Source organism: Malus domestica, chromosome 15 (genome assembly GCF_042453785.1).
Source record: "Malus domestica chromosome 15, GDT2T_hap1".
Taxonomy (NCBI): Eukaryota; Viridiplantae; Streptophyta; class Magnoliopsida; order Rosales; family Rosaceae; genus Malus; species Malus domestica.
In genome coordinates this window covers 31,553,765-31,575,599 of record NC_091675.1, presented here as the reverse complement: position 1 = coordinate 31,575,599, position 21,835 = coordinate 31,553,765, and the positions used below count along the sequence as shown (strand labels likewise).

At 39.5% G+C, this 21,835-nt stretch overlaps 1 non-coding gene across 1 annotated transcript; it reads right to left on the bottom strand.

The window, feature by feature from the left end:
- Positions 1 to 20,957: 20,957 nt before the first annotated feature.
- TRNAS-GCU (transfer RNA serine (anticodon GCU)) lies at positions 20,958 to 21,039 on the bottom strand. Its single transcript has one exon. It is a non-coding gene; the product is annotated as a tRNA-Ser (tRNA).
- Positions 21,040 to 21,835: the final 796 nt, after the last annotated feature.

Genomic DNA, 21,835 nt, shown 5'->3' with positions numbered 1-21,835 from the left:
TTTGGGAGTCAAAACCAACTAAGGAATGATCCGTTCTCGAATACATACAATCCAGGTTGGAGAGATCATCCAAATTTCAAATTGAGGAAGCCCCAACAACAAAGTGCATTCAGACAGCAACCTCCGGGATTCTATCAAAGGCCGTATGCACCTGCACAACCCCAAACACAACTTGCCCAAAATAACTCAGGTTCGTCTTTTAATAATGCTCAAGTTATTCAGTTACTAACTATGTTGGCAAAGGGTTAGGAAAATCAAGCCAAAGATATGCACAATTACGCCAAGGAAGTGCAAAATCAATCTTGAGAGGTGACTATCATCCTTTGAATAACCATTTTCTGTCTAGGAGGATGAGAACGAAGAACCTTTGTTGGTGAAGTGCCCCTAACCGACCGAGCTGCCACCCACCATTCCTCAGCTGGTAATTGAAATGGTTGGCCAAGTCAACCTTCTTGCTGCCGAAGCAAACACGAGGCATGAAGCGGTACCTCCTGTTGAAACGGAAGCTATGACAGAGACGCCAATTCATCCCCAAGATCAGAATCTAGGCATTCCTCCACAAAAGGTTACTTAGGCCTTCGTAAGAACCTTCATGATCCTTTTATTAACTTTTTGCTTTAGAATTCTAAGCCAAAAAATATTAAATGTCAGGTGCCTAATTACTCGTTTCACTGAAAATTCTATCCGTCGAAGGGTGTTATCTATATTTCCTGGCCACCTCAATGGCCATCAAACATAGATAACCTTCATCAACCACGTGAATTAAGAAGCAGTCTTAAACACTGGGCTCGGCCATTAAGCTTTCTAGGTTCAAGCAATGAACTAGTGGACATGGCCGAAGTCTCCTCTCGGCAGGTCTAAAACAAATTCTCTTTGTTATCTTCCTGACGATTTTCCTTTTTTTTTCTAAAATCTTTTCATGTGCAGCCTTCATGGGAAGTCGAGCTCGACACCCTTATTTCCAATTATTAGGGGACGGTCATTCCTTTTGCCACTATAACCAGACCTTTAGCATCAACGGCCGAACCAAATGCCCTTGTCAAGCTGCATGTGCTCTTGTCTCTCTCAACTTCTCAAATCCTCGGGCATAAAGGCCTCGACTCAGTAGGAGAATGTTTGAACGACCTTGCAACCAACAGCCTGCTGAGCAATGAAACTGTCATTCATCTATCTTCTATCTTGGAACGAACCCGAGAATATTTTGATATCTTCGAGAAAGCTCTTCGGGTAGAAGATGACTTTAAGGCTGCAATGGTCGCTCAAAAAGCTCTTCGTCCAAAGGTCGAGGTGATAAAGACGAAGAAAGACCAACTGGCAGACCTCGACCGTCAAATTACCAAACTCCAAAATCGAAGGTCGGTAGTTGCTTCTGAGCTTGTAAAGGATTTTGAGTCGAGCAAACCTAGCTTGACCGAATATGCGGCTGGCGCAAAGTGGATCGAGCAGTTGAAGATGGATAAAAGGACTCGGCAAGTTGAGGTTACAATGGGCGAAGTAAGGTGGTTAGAATTGAAGGCCGCCCTTAAAGCTTTCCTTCCTTCATCTCCTTATGACTGTTTTAGCTGATAAACTAGTTGACCAGCTCTGTTTGTACACCTTTTTTTGCAAAATTAATGAAATGAACTTTTATTCTCGCATCTTCCATGTGACTGGATAGTATTTCTTTAGACATTTCCCATTGATTGGTAGTTTATGAATTAAACCAGTTTGATCTTTAAGGTGGTATGCCCTATTGCCGAGCACTTTGTCGACGATGAATGGTCCTTCCCAATTTGGTGACCATTTTTCGAATCCGGGGTCTTTAATTCCTACTGGCAATATGGTTTGCCAAACTAGGTCACCTTCGCTGAACGTCTTTTGTGTAACCTATCGATTATAAGCTCGCTCAACAATTTTTTTCTGTGCTACTAACAAATTATAGGCATTAAGCCGAGCTTCATCCAAGTCCTTTAACTCTTGCCTTATGGCCTGTTTGTACTTGGCACTTGATATGAGCATATTTATGTGACTTAGTTAGCATGTTTTCTTGCATTTACTTAGTTAGTTTATGCTTATTATAGTGATTTAAGTTATGTTCGTGTGTTTGTAGGTCTAGTTGGCAAAGTTGGCAAGAAAATACATTTTAAAGCATTTTAGAGCAGTTTTGGGCTGAATTGGATTGCATGCATGTGGAGCACAAGGAATGGATGTTTTTAAAGATCAAGTGAAGCTAGAAACATGCTAAAGAGATGGAGGAAATCAATTAAAGACTTGGAAGATGAATAATCAGCTGCAAGGCACCTAAATCCCTTCTAGAAGGCCTATCCCTTCACTTAAACACATGCTGCACCACCCTTTCTAGAAGCCCTAGAAAGGTGGTGCCTAAAACCCTTCTAGAAGGTCAGAAATTAGCCATAACACACTCTTTCTAGAAACCCTACAAAAGTAGTGCCCCAAACCCTTCTAGAAACCCTAAAATCTGCCCAAACCTAGTTCTTTTCCCCCTTGGATTGAGGCCCAAGCCTTTGCCGAAAATCCTAAGCCTTTTCCCATCAAAATTTGTCAAAACCCTAGGCTATAAATATGTGTTTTCAGCCATAATTTACACTACCACCCCCATATAATTCTACACCCCTTTCAGCCGCAAAAACACCACCCACCACACCATAATTCGTTCTACACCACCACCCATTCAGAAATCCATATTTTGCCGCAGAGGAGAGAAGACAAGACCTTGCCGTGGCTTCCATTAGAGAAGGAGGAGTGTGCCGCAAGCTTACCTGTATCCTTTGGAGTTTCTAGAGTTCTTTCTTCCCTTGTTTTGTTTCCATGTTTATTTCAGATTGCTTTTCAATTGTTATGAACATGTGTAACTAATTTTCTTATTAGTTAGAGGTGAATTCGAAGCCATGGACATATGCTTAATATGAATTGATTACCTTCAGTTATTGTTTCGTAAAACATAAATGTGATTTACTTATCTATTTGATTGAGAACTTATTCTTGTTTGTTGATTAAGGGTGCACACTTAGTTTGCATACATGAATCTGATGCTAAATTATAAGGGACTTTCACCTAATCGTTAGGAACTTATAATTAAAAGTAGTGGAGATTGCTAGTCACAATCGTGTAAAGTAGATTCTTGGCTGGAGTATCATGCAGTTCATAGTTATGATGCGTTCATTTGTGCATATAGGGAACTTGAGAAGAATAATTTGGTTGCGATGCATTGTCCATTCAATTCAATGAATTTAGGGAAATCTGAGAGTTAATTTATGCATTCACGATTAATTTGGGGCATTGTCATTCATGGTTTAAAGAAACAATACTGGAGTTGATTTATGTTGCATATGTTCATGTGTGGAGAAAGACCCTCTAACTAGCCTATTTCACCATTCAATTCACCTGATTTCGTACCTAGTTTGATTTAGTTTTGCAATGTGTTCAATTTAATTAATTTCATTCAAATCAATCCCCCCTTTTATTAAGTGTGTTAGATTAGTTAGAAAAGTGTTTAAATTTGGCCAATTTAGTGTTTTGAGTCTTCATAGTCTTAAATTCGTGTAAATCACTCCCTAGAGTCTATTTTGAGTCCTTTTAACTTAGTTTTGCTGTTTTGAGTCATTTTGGTCAGTTTTGAGTCATAAGAGTCTAGTTTTATGTTTTTGAGTCTAGTTTAGTGTTTTAAAGTTTAAATTGAGTAGATTAGCATCCCTTCTAATCCCCGACCTAAAACGATCCCTACTTACATATAATACAATCATGGGGTTTTAATTTATGTGTCAAGTTAATTTTCACATCAGCACTGATCAAACTGCTTTGTTCGATTACTCGCAACGAGTTTATACTCAGCTCCACTAGTAGCATCACTTCATGCCTGTAAGTCGACGCATATGGGATCGTCCTTGTTGCTGATCGGAGTGAAGTCTGATATGCCCATAAAGCCTCGTTTAACTTCAAATGCCATATACCAGGCTTTTCTTTTATCCTTTGTTCAAGGATGCCGATCAAACTTTATTACTTGTTTCGACCTGTCCATTTGCATGTGGGTAATACAGCGTGGACTGCTCGAGTCGGATTTTTAGGTTCGTCGTATATTCTTTGAACCTATAGGCTATAATGATTGTATCGTTATCAGTTATGATCGTTTCTGGTATGCTGAATCTGGTTGTGATGTATTCTTTCATAAAAATACAAACTTCTTTAGATGTTAACTCGGCGTATGACTTTGCTTTGACCTATTTGGTGAAGTAGTCCATCGCAACAAGTATCCATGCATGTTCTGCTGACCCGAAATATGGCGTAATTTTGCCAATTACGTCCATGACCCATCCTCTGAACGACCATGGTTTGGTGACCGAATGAAGTAATTTAGTCGAGACTCTCTGTATAGGCCCATGGATTTGACACTGTGCACATCGTCGTGCGTGCTCAATACAATCTTTCAATATACTCGGCCAGAAAAAGCTGCATCAGCTAAGCAACCAACGCATCTTACGTCCGGACTGATGACCTCCGCAAATTCCTTTGTGCATCTATGTAATTGCTTGGGTGGCTTCTTGCGGGCTGAGGCATAATAATTAGACCATCCTCACCCTTTCGATATTACTCATTTTGGTATATTACATAATTCATGGCATGAACCCTTGCCATGCTGTCGTGTTTGCCACTAAGGTCGTTAAGAATCACATAATTGACCTTTTCCAATCATCTGGTATTGCCTCGATTGCACAGATGTCTATAACATCTTCTCGTTCCAACAGCAAAGGTAAAGAAATCATTCATGTGCAGACCATGCGATCGTGTTAGAGAACTTGTTGATTAACCAGGGCCGGGTGCGATCGTCGTACTGTGGGTATTACCCGGCCTATCTCACCTCTTAAGAGTTATTCTCCGGAGGCTATTTGAGCCAGTTCATCTATGTCGATGTTTCAGACTCAGGAGATGTGTTTAAATGTGATACCGTCAAACGATGCGGTCAAATAGCTGGCAATCATATGATAAGGCACTAGAGTACAACTCATGCAACAAAAAGTTCCATTGAGTTGGTTAATTATTTTCTAAATCACCGAGGACGAGGACGTGGGTTGCTCGTAAGTCGTGAAAGACGTGAAAGACGTGAAAGCCGATGATCAGGGCTTTGTATTCGGCTTGATTATTTGTACAATCAAAATTGGGCTTGAAGGAAAAATACTAGCGATGTTAATCTGGAGATTGAATGACGATTCCGACACCAGCTGAGGCTGAAGTATTAGAACCATCAAAATACATTGTCCAATAGTTATTATGCATGGCCACCATAACAATTTCGACGTCATAGCAACTAAAGCCGTATGAAAAAGGATGTTGGGCCAAGAAATCGGCCAATGCTTGGCCCTTGACAGCTCTCTGAGGCACATATTGCAAACTAAATTTGGACAATGCAATAGTCAACTTCCCAATTCAACCTTTTACTATCTGCCGAGTGAAAATGTAACGGATAACATCGGTCTGGGCGATGACCTTAATGACTAATGGGAGCATGTAATGCCCTAAGTTTTGACGCGACGAAAAACAAAGCCAGGCAGAGATTCTCGATGGGTGAATAATTAATCTCAAGTGAATTGAGATTCTAGCTTAGATAGAAGATAGCCTGCTCACGCCCGACATCATTGTCTTGCACAAGAAAACAACCACTGGATTTATCGGCCGTCGAAATATACAACTTGAGAGGCTTGATGTGCAGAGAAGGCACAAGTACGAGTAGGGTTGTGAGGGAAACCTTGATTTCCGTAAAAGTGTCTTGGTGCTCTTTGCACCATTCGAATTTGTCAGCATCCCTGAGTTTCAAAAGTATGGAGAACACCTTCATCTTTCCCGTCGAGTTAGCAATGAAGCAGCGGAGGAAATTAATCTTACCGAGTAAGGACTGTAGTTACTTCTTGGTCGTCATGGGTGGAGCGTCGACGATTGCTCGTGCCTTGTTGTCGTCCACTTTGATGTCGTGATGATGCACAAGGAAACCTAAGAAATTGCATATTGATATGTCAAAGGCGCATTTGGTTGGGTTCATTTTAAGGTTATGTTGGCTCATACGAATGAAAGCTTACCGAAGATCATCTAAATGCGTTCGGCGGCGCTTCGATTTGACGACCACGTCATCAATATATACTTCTACGATCGTACCAATCAAGTTATGAAAAATGGTATTCATAGCACGTTGGTATGTGGCACCAGCGTTTTTAAGGCCGAATGGCATGACTACCCATTCGTAAGTCCCGAGTGCCCCTCTACAACGAAAGGTAGTTATATGAATTTCAACTCTGGCGATAAAGATTTGGTTGTAGCCAGCATGGCCGTCCATGAAGGATAACATTTCATGATTGGTTGTGACATCAATTAACAAATCTGAAATTGGCATCAGGTATTCATCTTTGGTGGTTGCCAAATTTAAATTATGAAAATTGATACAAATGCATAAAGCGCCACTTTTCTTAAAAACTGGTACGATGTTCACCAACCATTCGACGTGTTAAGCGGTCTGAATAAACTGGCTTTTAAAAGTCGAACTAGTTCATCTTTTATGCCAAGTTGTACTTCGGTCAAGAATCGCCGAGGGGGTTGGCAAAAAGGCTTACAACCAGCTTTAATGCGTAATTCATGCTCGATGAGGGTTCGATCTAGACCAGGCATCTCATGGTAACTCTAAGAAAAACAATCTTTAAATTCGTTGAGTAATTTTCAAAGTTCAGATTTCATGGGTTGGGGTAACAAAGCATTAATAAATAACAGTCGAAGGTCATCGACCATTCCAATATTTGTTTCCTCTAATGGATCTTTGACTTGGGGCTGACTATCTTTGAGCTCTGCCGGGACAGCTTGGACTTTGTCAAGGGAAAGAACGGGACCATTATCTCATTCGGTGAGAAACTCCATAAGGTTTACGCCCGACTTCGGTTGTTTGGAGATAGTATACCAGTAGGCCAGCAGTCGTTCCAAGGTAAATGAAATTGCAGGTCGGCGTTCGGTCTGTTTGGTGTCAGATATCGGGATTGGTAATGAGGTCAGCCAACCTGAGTCTCACCGAATCTTGGTGAATAGTCTCGGCGCCAACCTCAATGGCTTTCTGAAATGAAATCCTAGTCGACCGTCCTTCATTGTTGAAACCTTGCAAGGTGATGTAGCCGACATGGTCATCGTAGTAACGTGCCTAGATTATGTTAGCTTCGAAAGGTTGATTGTCGAGCACCGAATGACCCATTAGGTCATGGTCGTCGTCTTCCGAACTATCAATCAAAATATCCTATTTTTTAGTGTCCTTGACCTGATCATTCTTTTCTCCAAGTAATTGTTCCTATGGTACATCCACTGGACCTATTTCATTTTTATTGATATCCCCAAGCTCGTTCAACATTGGAGACCGGTCTTGTCCCTACGATGCCTTATAGGTACGCTCCTGATAAGCGATTTCGGTGTTCCTGGTGTCTAGGTAAGCATCTAAACGTGCCACGCACTCTTTCTCATCTGCCGTTAAGCCGAAAAGAGACACGGCTAAGAAGACTTCAAAATGGTATTGTAAATATTGAAGGTCTTCGAATGAGAAAGGAACCTCGGTGGTATCTATATCAATGCACGGAGCGACATCAAAGCCGAGAACTCAAACTTCACGTATATGCTGGAACCTCACCTTCATCCCTAGGTCAATGGTCTTTTGAATATCTGCTCGGCATCAGGGCAAGTTAGTGCCAAGTCAAGAGCCTCTTAACACGCCTTTGGTAGGCCGTACAGGTTATTAGCGGAATATTTCTTATGAAACCCCCGCATGTACTCTAATGCTTCGCCGAGAAATGGGGGGTCTAGATTTCGTCGAACTCTTATTAATGGCTCTTGTGAAGGGAACAGAGGAAGTTTGCTTTCCGCTTCCTTCTTGATGTGTTCGAAACGTACTTTCATCTCCTTAGGCCGAAGAATGAGTTTAATGCGCTTCTCAGATTCTTCTATTGTGGTCTCAAAGTCGTGATCGATCACCTTATTTCCCTGAAGTAATTCGACCATGATTGTCAGGGGTTATCGGTCATCTTCATTACCTGATATTTCTTTTGGATGCCATTTGGTAACTGAGGTAGCCCGAGCCGCTTGTCGACGGGCCATGCAATTATTCGTTGGTGTCGGCGCTTCTGCAATTTAGAGAATGCGGTATACACGCTGGTAAGAGAATTATAACTATACCACCGTTGATCACATGGCTAAGGTGGCTTGAAGTTTTTCTGGCTCACGGATGAGCTCGAGCTGCTAGAGTTACGCGTATAATAATCTTCTTTATAAAACGGTGTGTTGAAATCAAGGCACTGTCTAGCTGACAGTGGCCTGTCAATCTGTGTTTGAGGGCCGAGCCTATCGAAAACTCCCTAGTGTTGACCTGCGCCAAGCACCATTTGAGGTGTCGTTACGGCCATAGGAGGCAGTCGTTGTTTTGTAGCCTGAGGTGGCTTCTTCTTTGGCTCAATGAAGATGACGTCTGCCTTACACCGACTACATAAAACCACCGGCCCATCCGCTTCCTCTACGCTAAAGTCTGACATGGGCTCGACGATAGCTGGTCCCCAAAAATCTTTAGGCGGCTTGTTTGAAAATAAATCAATCTTGAGTCGTGGTTGAGAGTTCTGTTTTGGGACGTATTGCATTGGAACGAACTCAGCCTTTCATTTTCCTTTATCCCCAGGCACACGAGCATCTACCATGTTTATTGTCGTCATAAGAAATAGGTTGGTGTCGACTCCCATTTTCTTTTCTGGAAACTTGAGTTCCTCATTGTCGATCCAGCTTTGGATGGCGTCTCGAAACACGACGCAGTTGTTCATTGTATGCTTGTCTGAGTTGTGGTATTTGCAATAAATTTTCCCTTTTAAGTTGTCGGCCTTGGGAATATTATGTCCCGGCCAAAGGTTGACAATTTTCACGATCAATAATCGGTCGAAAATGGCTTTAGCCTAAGTTATGTCGAAGGTGTAGACCTTTGATGTTTTAATGGCCACTTCTACACTGGCTGAGCTGGTTTTGACATCTTTGGAGTTGGCGTGTGCCAATGCCTTGCATACATAAGGTTTATCAATCATTATCTCGGCTGCGTTTATGTTGACACATTAGGGTTCTTTGACCTCAACCAATGCATAACTGATTGCAAGGTTCTTATAGATCTTCCCTTGAGATAAGGATTTCGAGATCTTTTCTTTTCGAAACAAATAATCATATTGTTCAACGTGTTGAGCCAGCTCATACATATCTAGAAAAGTTTCCCCTAGGAATTTCTTTTTGTATTCCACGTCTAGCCCATTCAAAGCAAGCGTGACAAATTCGACTTCAAGGAGAGGTACTCGGCACCAGTTTCTGGCTGATTTAAACCTTGTAAGATAATCCATTGGTGACTTGTCGAATGCTTGAGCCATCCTGGCCAATGAAGAAACTGACATTTCCATTCCTGGCCAATAGAATTACTCATGGAATTGTTCGACTAGTTCTTCCCAACTCTGGATGGAGTTAGGTGGGAGGTTGATGTACCACACGAATGTTGAGCTCATCAACGAGAAGTTAAATAGTTATAGTTTATGGAAGTAGCTATTAACATCTCCGCCTTGGCAGTGAACCGAGCTACATGTTCTAACGAGGACAAGGACAATTCTGCTGCAAAAAGGCTGAAGACTGGGATTTAAAGCCTTTAAGATATTCAAACTTTTCTACATAAGCTTGGTATGGATGGATGAATTTTGGGAACTTTGGCCCATTTTTCAGGGCCAAATCCATCATTCTTTAGACCTCAACCATATCGACGAATGTTGTTTCTGCTCCTCGGTCGAATTCGTCCGCCTTGCTGCTTGATTCACTCTTTTTTTTTTCCAGATCAATCATTTTGAGTCGAGTAGATCTTGTCTTAGCTGGTAATGCCGGTATTTGATTGTTCTTTAGAATAGGTTGTCTAGATCGATCAGTGTGTCCAATATTCTAGGTATTACTAACCAAGACCTCGAGTAACCTAGTGTGCACGGCGTTATAACCACGTACTTCTTTGAGTATCCCTTTTATTTCTCGGCTAAATGTTTGCTCAAACTACTGAGATTGCTCTTCAAATTGTCTTCGAAAAAATGACGTAGTTGGTGGATTAGATGCTTCACCACCGTCCTCATCACAATATTCTACAATTCATTCGACAAAAATTCCTTTTGTCGCTCTGGCGGTGATCTCTGCATCACGAGCCTGTCCGCCTAAATTGACTTTTTTTTTCTCGACGTGTCGCACTTGTGACTTCGGGTGTGGTGGCCGTAGGAGGATTCTGTGTCTGTGACAAACCATAATAATCTGGGTTTTGGACTGTGGGTGGAAGGTTAGTCACCGATTTATCCATTCCTATTTTCTTTTTTACTGACCGTGTCTCAATGGTCATGAAACTTCGTAGTTTTAGCACTGGGTCCCACTGGGCATGCCAAAATGTTGATCCTAAAAACTACTAAACCTATGTGGTGAGCAAGCCGAGTAATTAATAAGCTAACTACGTCCTTCAGTTGTGTGTGGGGCGTGCTAACTCGTCAGCCGAGCTCGGCCGCGGATTAAAATGTGTTGATGTTGCGTTGAGTGCGCTGCTGACTTTTCAATCTTGCGTTTGCGGCCGAGGGAGGAACACGTCTCGGCCTTTAGGTTCTAGAGCCTGAAGACAAGGTTGCTAGTCTTGCGAAGTTCATGAATCGTCGGTGCCGAGTTCGATCACGGTGATTATATTCGTAAGAGTATAAGCATGCAGAACTGGCACCAAACTATACGGACACAAGTACTCAAAATAGATGTATGTCTTGATGGTGAATATGGTTCGATCATCAGAATGTCGAACACTAAAACTTACTTGTGAATATCCAATCATAAAACAACTCGGCGTTCAATGCGCTGAGCCTAGTAATCTGTAATACCTCACTTCGCCAAGAAGGCTAATGAGATGACCCTTGCCAATAAGGACTCGAAAATCCTTCTTGACATAGACTTGGATAGATAACTAGTAGGCCTCGATGTAGTGCTGTTTATCCAAACTGAAGGTACTCCGCGGTCGACTAATTCTACGGCAACAGTGTTGTGTTTATCCAAACTGAAGATGCTACCGGTTACCTTCACAGTGCTGTTTATCCAAACTGAAGATGTGTCGGCGAGGAAAAGAAAATAAAAATCTCATGGTTGTTGAGAGGTTTCGCATAGAGTGAGAGTTTGCGTAGGGCAGTTTGTGTGTTGAATTGGAGAGGGCTTGAGTGATGCACGCCTTCTCTATTTATAATAATAAACTTTCTCATGGCCGAGCTAGAACCACACTCGGATTAGGGCTCCTTAACCTAATCTAACTAGGACTCGACCAATCCTAATTCAACTAGGACTTTGAACCCACCTTTTAAACGAGCCAAATTCATCTCCCGAGTCCCAGCATCCCTAGAACTCCTTATCACACTACGTCTCGACTACTTCACCTTTATCCGAAATAATCATCTTCGTATCAGGATTCAGCCAACCTTGACAAGACCGATTCATGATAAGATTCTAAACACACCTTTGGGCCGAGCATATTTCTGAGCTTGGCCCAAAATAAAATTTTGGATCCAAACAGTTACATAACCCATCATATTTTTCCCCTTATTTCAGATTTGTAGCCAATTCAATCTGTGTTACAATTTTTCTTACCAAAAATTGGCTGAGCTAGCCCATTTTAATTGAAAATAACCTATCCCATCCTGCCCACCAAACGGGGCCTAACAACTCAACCCCAATAATAACCAAGGAATATTCCTTCTTTCATGTATGTGTGTGTGTGTTTTTTTTTTTTTTTTTTTTTTTTTTAAAGAGGGACAACTGGTGGCAAGCCACAGTTATCCACCATTTTTGGGGGCCAAGAAGACTCATAGAGACATTACAGCCCCCCCTTGGCCACAAGTCTAGCTTCCACACCAGCAGCGGGTTTCGAACCAGAAACCTTTAGCCCTCGTAATCTACCATTTATGTTGATGTTTGTTTTGTTGATCTAAATTGTTCAAGCAAATGTATATGCTATTCTTTGAGTCAAATTTTCAGTGTCTATAAAATTCTTGCGTTTCAACAAAAATAAAATTCTTGTGCCACAAAGGGTTTAACTTTCACGAATGCGTCTTGGATGATCTACTTTCACTTTGGTATGTTAAAGCATTTGACGCCTGCTAGCACATAAATATAATTCTTTTTTTTTTTTTTTTGGCTCATTGCTAATATAACTAAATTCACTTGTCCTCATAACATTAAATATAAGAAAAACTAATGAAAATGCTTGAAAACTTTGAGTTTTAATGATAAGGACAAAATAAGGGTAAAATGAATAGTATCATGATTGACTTTTTAGTGTAAAAATATGATTTTTCGTTAAAATGAACAATACCTGGTGTTTTTCGTTAAACTTCCCTTTAATATATTTATCAAACTTCTATGGCTGAGATCACGAGCCGTTGTCATCTATTAGCAGTCGCGCCTCTTGGAATATGATCCAGCAAGGCACCTAGCTACATCCATTTCCAACAGTACTGTATTGTACGGCCCATATTTATTGACTGTTGCAATCCAACGGTTAGTTTTGAAATTTTTTCAACGGTAACTTTTTAATTTCAACTGTTCAAATCTAATTAAATTAGTTTTAATGATAAAAAAAAAATCCAATAGCTCAAATTTAAATTTAATGTTCAAAATAATATTATTAATTAATCGTAATTAAACCAACACCAAAGCACCAAAAAGTCTTAAAACAAAGCAAGATAGATTATACATAAATTAATTTTTAAAATTGTTAGCAAAATAAAAAAAAATCAAAGAAATACAAAATTTTAATAATTTATAAAGTTGAGGTGGGAATTATAGGGCTCTTACGTTTGGAGGAAAAAACTCACTAACCTTATATGTATAGATGAAAAGTTAAAAATATAGAGCTAAATTTTAAGAGGGTTTATATCACAAATGATCTGTAAAATTGACTTATCCCATCAATATGGCATCTAAAATTGAAAGTCGATCAATTTAGTTCCTGAAAATGTGTGTTGCAAATTAATGAAGTTCTTTCATCACAATTATGTCAAAAAATTTGTTATGTACTGATGTGACACATAATAAGATCCCATAAGTCTACTTGAATATTGTCACGTGGATTAAAAATATTTAAATAATGAAAAATTGTCACATAACTCAATTCTTTTCATTTAGTTTTTTTTTTCCCACTTCATCTATAAAAAATTTCAGACCCTTCCTCTCAAACCGGTGAGGATCCTCTCTGAATCCTCTTTGTGAGGATCCTCTCTGAATCCTCTTTGTGAGGATCTCAGAGATCTTAGAATCATGTTCGTTCATCGTATATCATGCGGTCAGTTTTCGTCAAATACTGTCATGTTTAATTTTAAATAAAAGTATTTAAAATAATTTCTGACTACATAATATACGATGAACGGATACGATTTGAAGATCTCCAAAATCCTCACAAAAAGAATTTGAAGAGAATCCTCATTCCTCTCAAACTACTCAACCCACAGTTACTTATGGTAGATGCATAGGCAGAGCCCAACGGTGCCTGTAGGCGATGCGAAGGGCAAGAAGACCGGATGTGAACCGCCAAAGTCTTGACCTTCTGGGTGTCGTACTAACTGCAATAGAACTCGAACAACGCATTGGGAAGCCTGGCAAACGACGAATGTGAGAGTCGAGGGGACGTTTTGCCATTTTCTCTTTTGCTTAATTGTTAAAATGATTAAAAATAAAATTATTGAATCACAGAAAATAAGAATAAAAAAATAATTATATGGAAAAGGAATTGTCAATTTTTAAGCTAATTAAATACCTATTGTAAGCTAATTAAACATAATTTAAACATTTTTCATTCACATGGAAATATTTAGTTAGAGTTGTGGCACCCACTTATGTGTCACACCAACACATAACATCATTTTTAATAAAATTATGACGGAATGATTATATTGATTTGCGGTCACATTTTTCAAGGACTACATTGATCAATTTTCAATTTCAGGAACCATCTCAATTTCATAACTTTTTGTGATAAAAAACCATTTTAAGATATCTCACCCTTGAGTTGGAAATAGCCATAAGTGAATGGATTATTATTATTATTATTTTAACAAACGATATTATTTATACTAAGGGGGTAGGGAAGTTGGCTAAATCGCATAATGAGCTAGCAATAATATAGTTCAAATTTGTCATTGACTAAAATTGAACCTAAGAGCTCACACTTACAAATAAAAAAGAATACAACTAAAATGTAGTACTAAGTAGTAAGTCAATGAATTATTATATTTGAAAGCGTAGATGTCACAGCCCGTCCCTGATTTTAAGAGTTTTTAAAGTTTTAATAAAGGATTTTACAAAAATGCCCTTTGAGGCACGTGCATTATTCGAGGTTAATCGTTGTGTCGTGCCATCTAAGATTTGTTTTCTTGACATATCCTCGTAGTACTCGTCGCTACAGAAGCGTGGACGCAGATAGTTCGTGATTTGGAGTTATAACGAAAAAGATTTTAAAGTTTGAAGTTTGGGCATTTTATGAATTTTATTATAAAAATTTGGTGTGCCATTTGGATGGCCCAGATTAAAGGAAATCTGAAATGGATGGCTCAGATGTAAGGGAAAGAAAATAAGAATAAAAAGATGAAGGAAGGTTTTGTGTGTGTGTGTGTGTGTGTGTGTGTGTGTGTGCGTGACTGGTGAAGAAAGAAGAAAAAGAGATTAGGCAAAGCTGCCCAACCAGAGGAAGAGAGCAGGAGCTCCGGGAGAGAAATGAGAGAAAGTTGGGCGAATGGAGAGAAGAGAGAGAGAAGCCCGGCCAATCGGAACAGAGGAAAGGAGGAAAGGAGGGAGAGAGTGGCGCGAGGGATCGACTGGATCCCCTTGGCCCGTTCTTGACCCGGTAGGCACCCATACCTATTTTCGATGATTTTCACCCGTTTTTTCAGGTGAATTGCTTCAAGAAACCTCATGGGAAACACTCTAGGAGCCTTCCTCTATCCATTCCATCTCAAAATTGGAGAGATTTGGCTTTGAAAATGGAGAAAACCGCAAGAAAGTGGTGCGGCGGCTTTGGCTTCGAATCACCCAATCTCGAAGCAATTCCTTCCAATTGTCACCACCCATAGCATCCTCTTGAGGCCTAGAACAAAGCCCAAGCATTGGTTGGGACGGCGGAGTTGATTTGAGGACAAATTGGAACTCACCCATTTCTAGGGTTCTTCACGGTTTTGGCAAAATTGGAGCCTTTCCAGACCAAATTGGCCTTGGCCACAGGTATAAAGTTTACTCTACTCATTGAGATCTTCATTTCTGTAAATTTTGGTAATTTTTGGAGATAGTTGAATTTTCTGGGGAGCCGGGGCGGCCCGTGCGGCGGCGCGTGGCCAGTGGCCCGCCAATGTCATTCTTAGCATGTGTTTAATGTTCTAGGTTCAGTTTTGATAATTGATTGACGTAAATTTAGTAATTGAACCTAAGTTCGTTACGATTCGTGGTTAGGTGAAAATGTGAATTGACGATCCAACCGTTGGATCGTCACCAAACTTTGATACGTTGTAATATGTAATATTTGAGGATTATAGGAACTTACGGATTGGGAATCTGATTTACGGATCTTCCGGAATTGGAGTTGTAAGTTCATAAAATAGAATGTTAACCGTCACTTGGTTTTGATAATTGACGGAGATCCGACCGTTGGATGGTAAGGAAATTTTAGGATGTTGTCCTAGAGGTATATTGTAGATCTCTGAAAGTTTCAGTTTAGAAATCCGAGTTGCAGATCTTCCGAATCGAACTACGTAGTGACGTGTTTTATATAAGTTATATATTCTATCGATATGATTTCTGAGGTTTGATTTGATGATTGTTCTAGGCGTCGATCGTCATGACGCCTTGATGTGTTGTGCTAGGGAGTTGTAGGGCGAACTCCAGGTGAGTGGGCAGTTTTGTTTTCCGTATATACCTATATAAATGAGATTTTTCCCAGGAGATCAATTTAAGTGAAATGTGATATGAAATGCCATGCAAAATATATGCCTAATTATTTATGCATTAGTAATTGCATACATGCATGATTGGTGCTGCGGACGCACAGGTAAGTGCCAGGTAAGTTCATAAATTAAATTATGTAATTGTTGAGTTGATATGATTGAAAGCTCATAAACCTGGACTAGGGTGATTGTGATTTAGTAAAGATGATTCAGGCCTGTATATATATAGTCACCCCCGCACCATATGCTCACAATTGGATCCAATTTAGGTGCATGTCGTACAGACCATTAGAGGTGGTTCCAACATGTCGTACAGACCATTAGAGGTGGTTACGACTTGTAGGTGACTAGCGATTTATCGCATAGCTATCAGGAGAGGATAGCGTGAGCATAACTATATTACAACCAGTTCTGTCGCATAGACCTTTTCAGGGGTTCCGACTCATGTGCAGTGTAGTACCGTACAGGTCACTTGCGATGACTCCGGCTAGATAAGATTGATGAGATTGATTATGAGCTATAGATTTAGCCGTATATGCCACTATAGGTGGATCCGGTTGACATATTATTTTGCAAGAGTTACTTATATGATTTGATGAGATATATATTTTTGGCATGGCATATAATTCACATATCACTACTTATGAGTATGGTTTTGAGACAAGTATACGTATTACATATTTCTGGGAAAGTATACGGGTTTTACAGCGAGGGGTTAGCGTTTTAATAATGAGATGATTTTCGAAAAACTTTGTTTTACTGACCCACTCAACTTTGTTTTGCGCCCCTCCAGGTTCAAGATATCAGAGCTTTGGTGGCCACGAGGAATCCAACGGTGTTCTGACAGAATTCACAAAAGTAGGACTCACCCTTGGGTGTTACATCTTAGTAATTGTATCTTTAAAGCTTCCGAACTGTGTAAATGGTTACGTCACTTTCACGTGACGGCCAGCATGCCCTCCTTCGGGACGGGGTGTGTCAGTAGACAAGTCAAGGCAGTGATATTCAATGATGTTAACGACACCATAAACACGTCTCTACCAAAAAAATAAAATAACATTAGACCGTAGAGTCCTGAAGGGTATGCAAATTGCAATCTTGAAATCTGCAACTACTTGATTTGGTAGTTTACCTGGGCTCATCACTCATCAATCATCTCCTTTTGCGGCGGTTAGTGTTGAATTTTATTTTATTTATTTTATAAAGAGTGGAGATCATTTTTTTTTGGGGATTCTAAGGAACTTGTAATCCGAACTATTCATCTTATATCGTGCAGTTAAAAATTATTTTAAAATTTAAAATTTAAAATTAAATATGAATAGCATCTTACAAAAAATGATCACAGTCCGAATTACGGAATCTTTAGGATCCCTAGAAGGATCCTGCGAGGATGTTTTCCAAGTTTAGAGGTCGCATTTGGGAAATTAATTCAAACATTCATATGGCTTTTAAAAAATCAATGGGATCATATTTACTGGACTAGGATTCCCACTCAAAAGACAAATTGGCCTTTATGGTCATGGGGGCTCTAACTGCCGAACACGTGTCCCAGTATTACCTTGAGAAATTAGGTTCGAATGAGGGACGGGGGGATTGAATTTTGTTATAAATTACCGAATTTAATTATTAAGTGATGGTGTGTGTTGGAAGAGTCATGAGTGCCCAAAAAAGAGAAACTAGACAAGTCATCAAGTAAGTTCAAGGCTTTTCATTATTATTTTTTTTAACAAACGATATTATCGCTCACTAAAGAGGTGAGGAAGTGGACTAAACTTCACAAAGGGCGAGTCATAATAATATTGTTCAAATTTGCCTCTAGCGAGAATCGAACCTAAGATATTTCACTTACAAGTATAGAGGAATACAACTAGATTATTATTACTTATCCTCACATGCAAAACAAGGTGAGTCTCATTGTAGAGAGAAACCAGAGAGTTGGAATTTTTCGTTGCAAAGACATGCAAACACGAGCATAAACCTAGAGGGGAAACACAACTCCACCATCACTACCCTAATAGTTGGTCACCCTCTCTCTAGAGCAACAGTATACTCAGTTGTCACTCTTTCTCACCACTTTCTTCATCCATCTTAGTTTTAGGAGGTGTCAAAATTAGAGGGCTTCAACTTTGGAAACTAAAGGCGGAGCTATACAACGTTCATTCAAAAAGGCCCAGGTGGATGGTGGAACACTTGCATCGAATTAATGCATGCTCTATAGTTATGTGTTCTTCACCTTCTTGTTTATATTTCTTAAAGAAACAAGTGATTACATCAACCTATAGAATTAAGAGCTTTGGAGAAGATTGGAGGAATTTTTTTGTGGGAAATGATAAAACACATACTTCTTTTGATTTCCCACACACCATTACTTATTTATATTAGTTGTTATCGTTTGATTTATTAAATTCTGTAACCAAAATAAAAAGAGGCGTCAGAAAAACTTAAATAATGTGTGAACATCCCACACTATTTTGGGGAGGAGGGGGTGGGGGGAATTGGAGACTCGAGCTGAGATTATAGGAGAAAAATACATATTATCAAGACCCCAAAATGACATTGTTTTGACGAGGTCATTTTAGAAGTACAGGTTGTGCATGATTGGTAAAGGCTTGCTGAGAAATGCCGTGAGCTGGCGAGATATATCAAGCCTTGTTGCCGAGGCTTGTTGGAAAATGACGAACCTACTTGAGTTGATACAATTTTGAAGAGATAAAAAAATAAAAATCTTTTAACATATCCAAATGTAAATTTCTTATTATTTCCCCTTCCCTCTTTAGAATCTCACCCTGCAATTGCCCTTCTTCAACCCCCAACACCCATCATCTTCCATTTTCTTCATAAGCTCCCCTTTTCACATGCTACTCATCCCACAATCTTTGCTCAAAGCTACGAGCCACAAACTTGCTTTGACCACCAAATCTCAATCTTCCCCGTACTACCCCTCGCCAGATTTCAATATCAGGACCAAGCATGTTGCGGCTTAGCCCAAAGCGAGGGTATTTTAGATGTCCCCTTACCATCTCCTTGTTAGCTGTTTGTGATTTTGGTTCATTTTGCAAGGGTATGTTAATGTGGCTTGAATATGGTGGTTCTCTTCCAGTGCAGCAGTTTTGGTGACGAAATTTGGTTAGAGCTATTTTTTTGTTGCAGGTTGTAATTTTTATGTATCAATCCCTTCGTTGAATTCATGGAGTTGATTTTCTTAGGGTAGCTACGTACCTTATGGCTGCTAGCGAGGTGGTGGTAGTGGCGACAGCAATAGCTGCATTTTCCTTTTATGGGATAAGGATTAGGGTTCTCTTTTTCATTTTTTGTCTTTTTGTTGAATGGACTTATGGGTCGTCCAAATTTTTATAGAGTTGTGTGATGTAATGTGTATTGAGCAAGGTCTAAAATATCGATGATATCGGAAATATCAATAGTTCAAAAACACGAAAATTTCGATGGAAATATTGGGATATTATCGATATCGATAAAAATTGAATAAAAACCACGGAAATTGTAAGAAAAACTTGAAATTTTTTATTAAAACTTTGCAGAATGTTTATTTAGTCAATTATCTATTAGTTTATCACAAACAATTGGAAGGAAATGCATTGCATGATGGATTTAACTGATTTAAGTTGATTATATAACGAGCTGGCAAACATTGTGAGTGTAGAAAATATGTAGTAATTAATGAAAGAAGTTTAAACACACCATAATCATTTATATATAATGAATTAGTACAATATTTTACACTTTATACATTGCATGGTAAGATACATGAGTGACTTAGTACCACATAGAGTTCATATCAAGGTCTAAAATATCGATGATATCAGAAATATCGGTAGTTCAAAAACACAAAAATTTCGATGGAAATATCGGGATAATATCGATATTTTAGACCTTGGTATTGAGCAATCCCTTGTCTAATGAAATTTATGTGGTCGAAAAATAAAAAGACATAATGGAAATTATGCCTCCATAATGAATCCATGCGGTAAAATCCGCATTAACCAAGACAAGACAAGAAGGGGAGAATGACTGACAATTTTAGAAAGGCTAATGCTAAAGAGACTAAATTTATAGACAAAATTTTGGAAACTAAAAGATATGGTGGTTGATGATTGGTTTATTACTTAAGCGTTGATAAACATGCTTATTTCTATTGATAACATATCATTTAGTTTACAAATTTAGTCTCCAAATTTAGTCTCGTTAGCATTACTCTTTTAAAAATAATAAACCAATAGTTGCCACCAACACTCCACTCTTGGTTCCGACGTACTATTCCCATCCATTCCCCCAATCCATCCCTCTCTCTCTCTCTCCTCCTCCTCCTCTTCCTCCTTCCTCCACCACCCACATCCACCAGATGCTTCCTCTCCCAGTCCCACCACTAACATCACTCAAATTCCCTTTTTGGCTTTTCCAATTTCCTCTCTATACCACCTAACCGGTTCCGGTACCGCCACCTCCACCACCGTTAGATCTATGTATAGCAAAAACACCATCCTAGGGTTTCTTTGCCCTGGACACGTCCTCGGTGCCAGATAAGATTAGCTCAGCTTCGGTCAATGTTGGTCCCCGAAATTTTAGGGTTTCAGGGCCTTCTACTAGCTACTGCTCCTCGTCTTGCTCTCATTCTTCTTCATTCATCACATATGGAAGAATGTAGGAAATCTTGAGGCTTGTAGCTATAGCTTCCAAAGGGACTGCCGTTGTGGAGTTTTAGGCTACAACATTTTGCGCTCCGGAGGCGCAGTTGGTTCCCTGGCTGTAGCACAATGCACTGCCTTAAGTGCAAGGCTGTTCGATATTGGTTCATTTTCCTTTTAAAAGTCATAATTTTTCTTGCTTGGTTTGTAGATTTTCACAAAACTATACAATTATATGTGTGGCATTCATACTATATTTCACAACAAAAAAAGATATAATATATAGAATTTAACAAAAAAATAATAATGTCGCCTGAGAGGTTCGAACTCTCGCGGGGAAACCCCATGTGCTTAGCAAGCACACGCCTTAACCACTCGGCCAAAGCGACATTTCATAGTGATTAAGGAGCAAGTGGTCATTAATCACCAATTTTCTACTTTAAAATAAATTAGGCCTCGTTTGGCACATCGTATAAGACACCGAATTGTACTATATAATACGAAACAGGTGTTTGGTGAATTTTGGACTAAATAAGCACCGGATTATTAATCCGGCCCCACCATTTTTTATACCCCTTATGCCCGCTAGCTTATCCCATCCAATACCTTGGTATTATTTAGTCGGGTTCACGAACTTCACGCTAAAGCAAAAACAACTGCTCCAACCATCTTGACATATGCTTCTACGCATCAGGAACTCCTTCTCAACTTAGGTATTCCTTCTCTCCCTCTTTCTCCATCCCCACCTCCGATTACCATCAAGCAGATTTTGAATGGAAAACAAGAGGTGGCAAATCGAATCCAAGTCACACCGTTCATGTTGTGGAGAGACATTATCTGGATTTTTGGCTTAATTGTTATTTGATTTTGATGATGTTCAATGATTAAACTCAAAACTGGAAAATATTTCATCTGGGTTTTGGTTTCAATGGATTAAAAACTCAAAACTGGGTTTTTTTTATTTCACCTGTGTTTTTGGCTGCACTGACTCCCTTGTAAAGCATGGACATGGACTTTCTACTTGTTGGGTGAGCAAGCTCCGATCAATAATTTGGAGATTTGCTTCTGCAAATTTGATTGGTTGGTGGATGAAAGAAAGGGAAGACGATGATGGTGACGAAAGAATTGATGGTTTTTTTATTTGCTTTTTGTTTTTTTTTTTGTTTTTTTTATTTTGGATTGTGA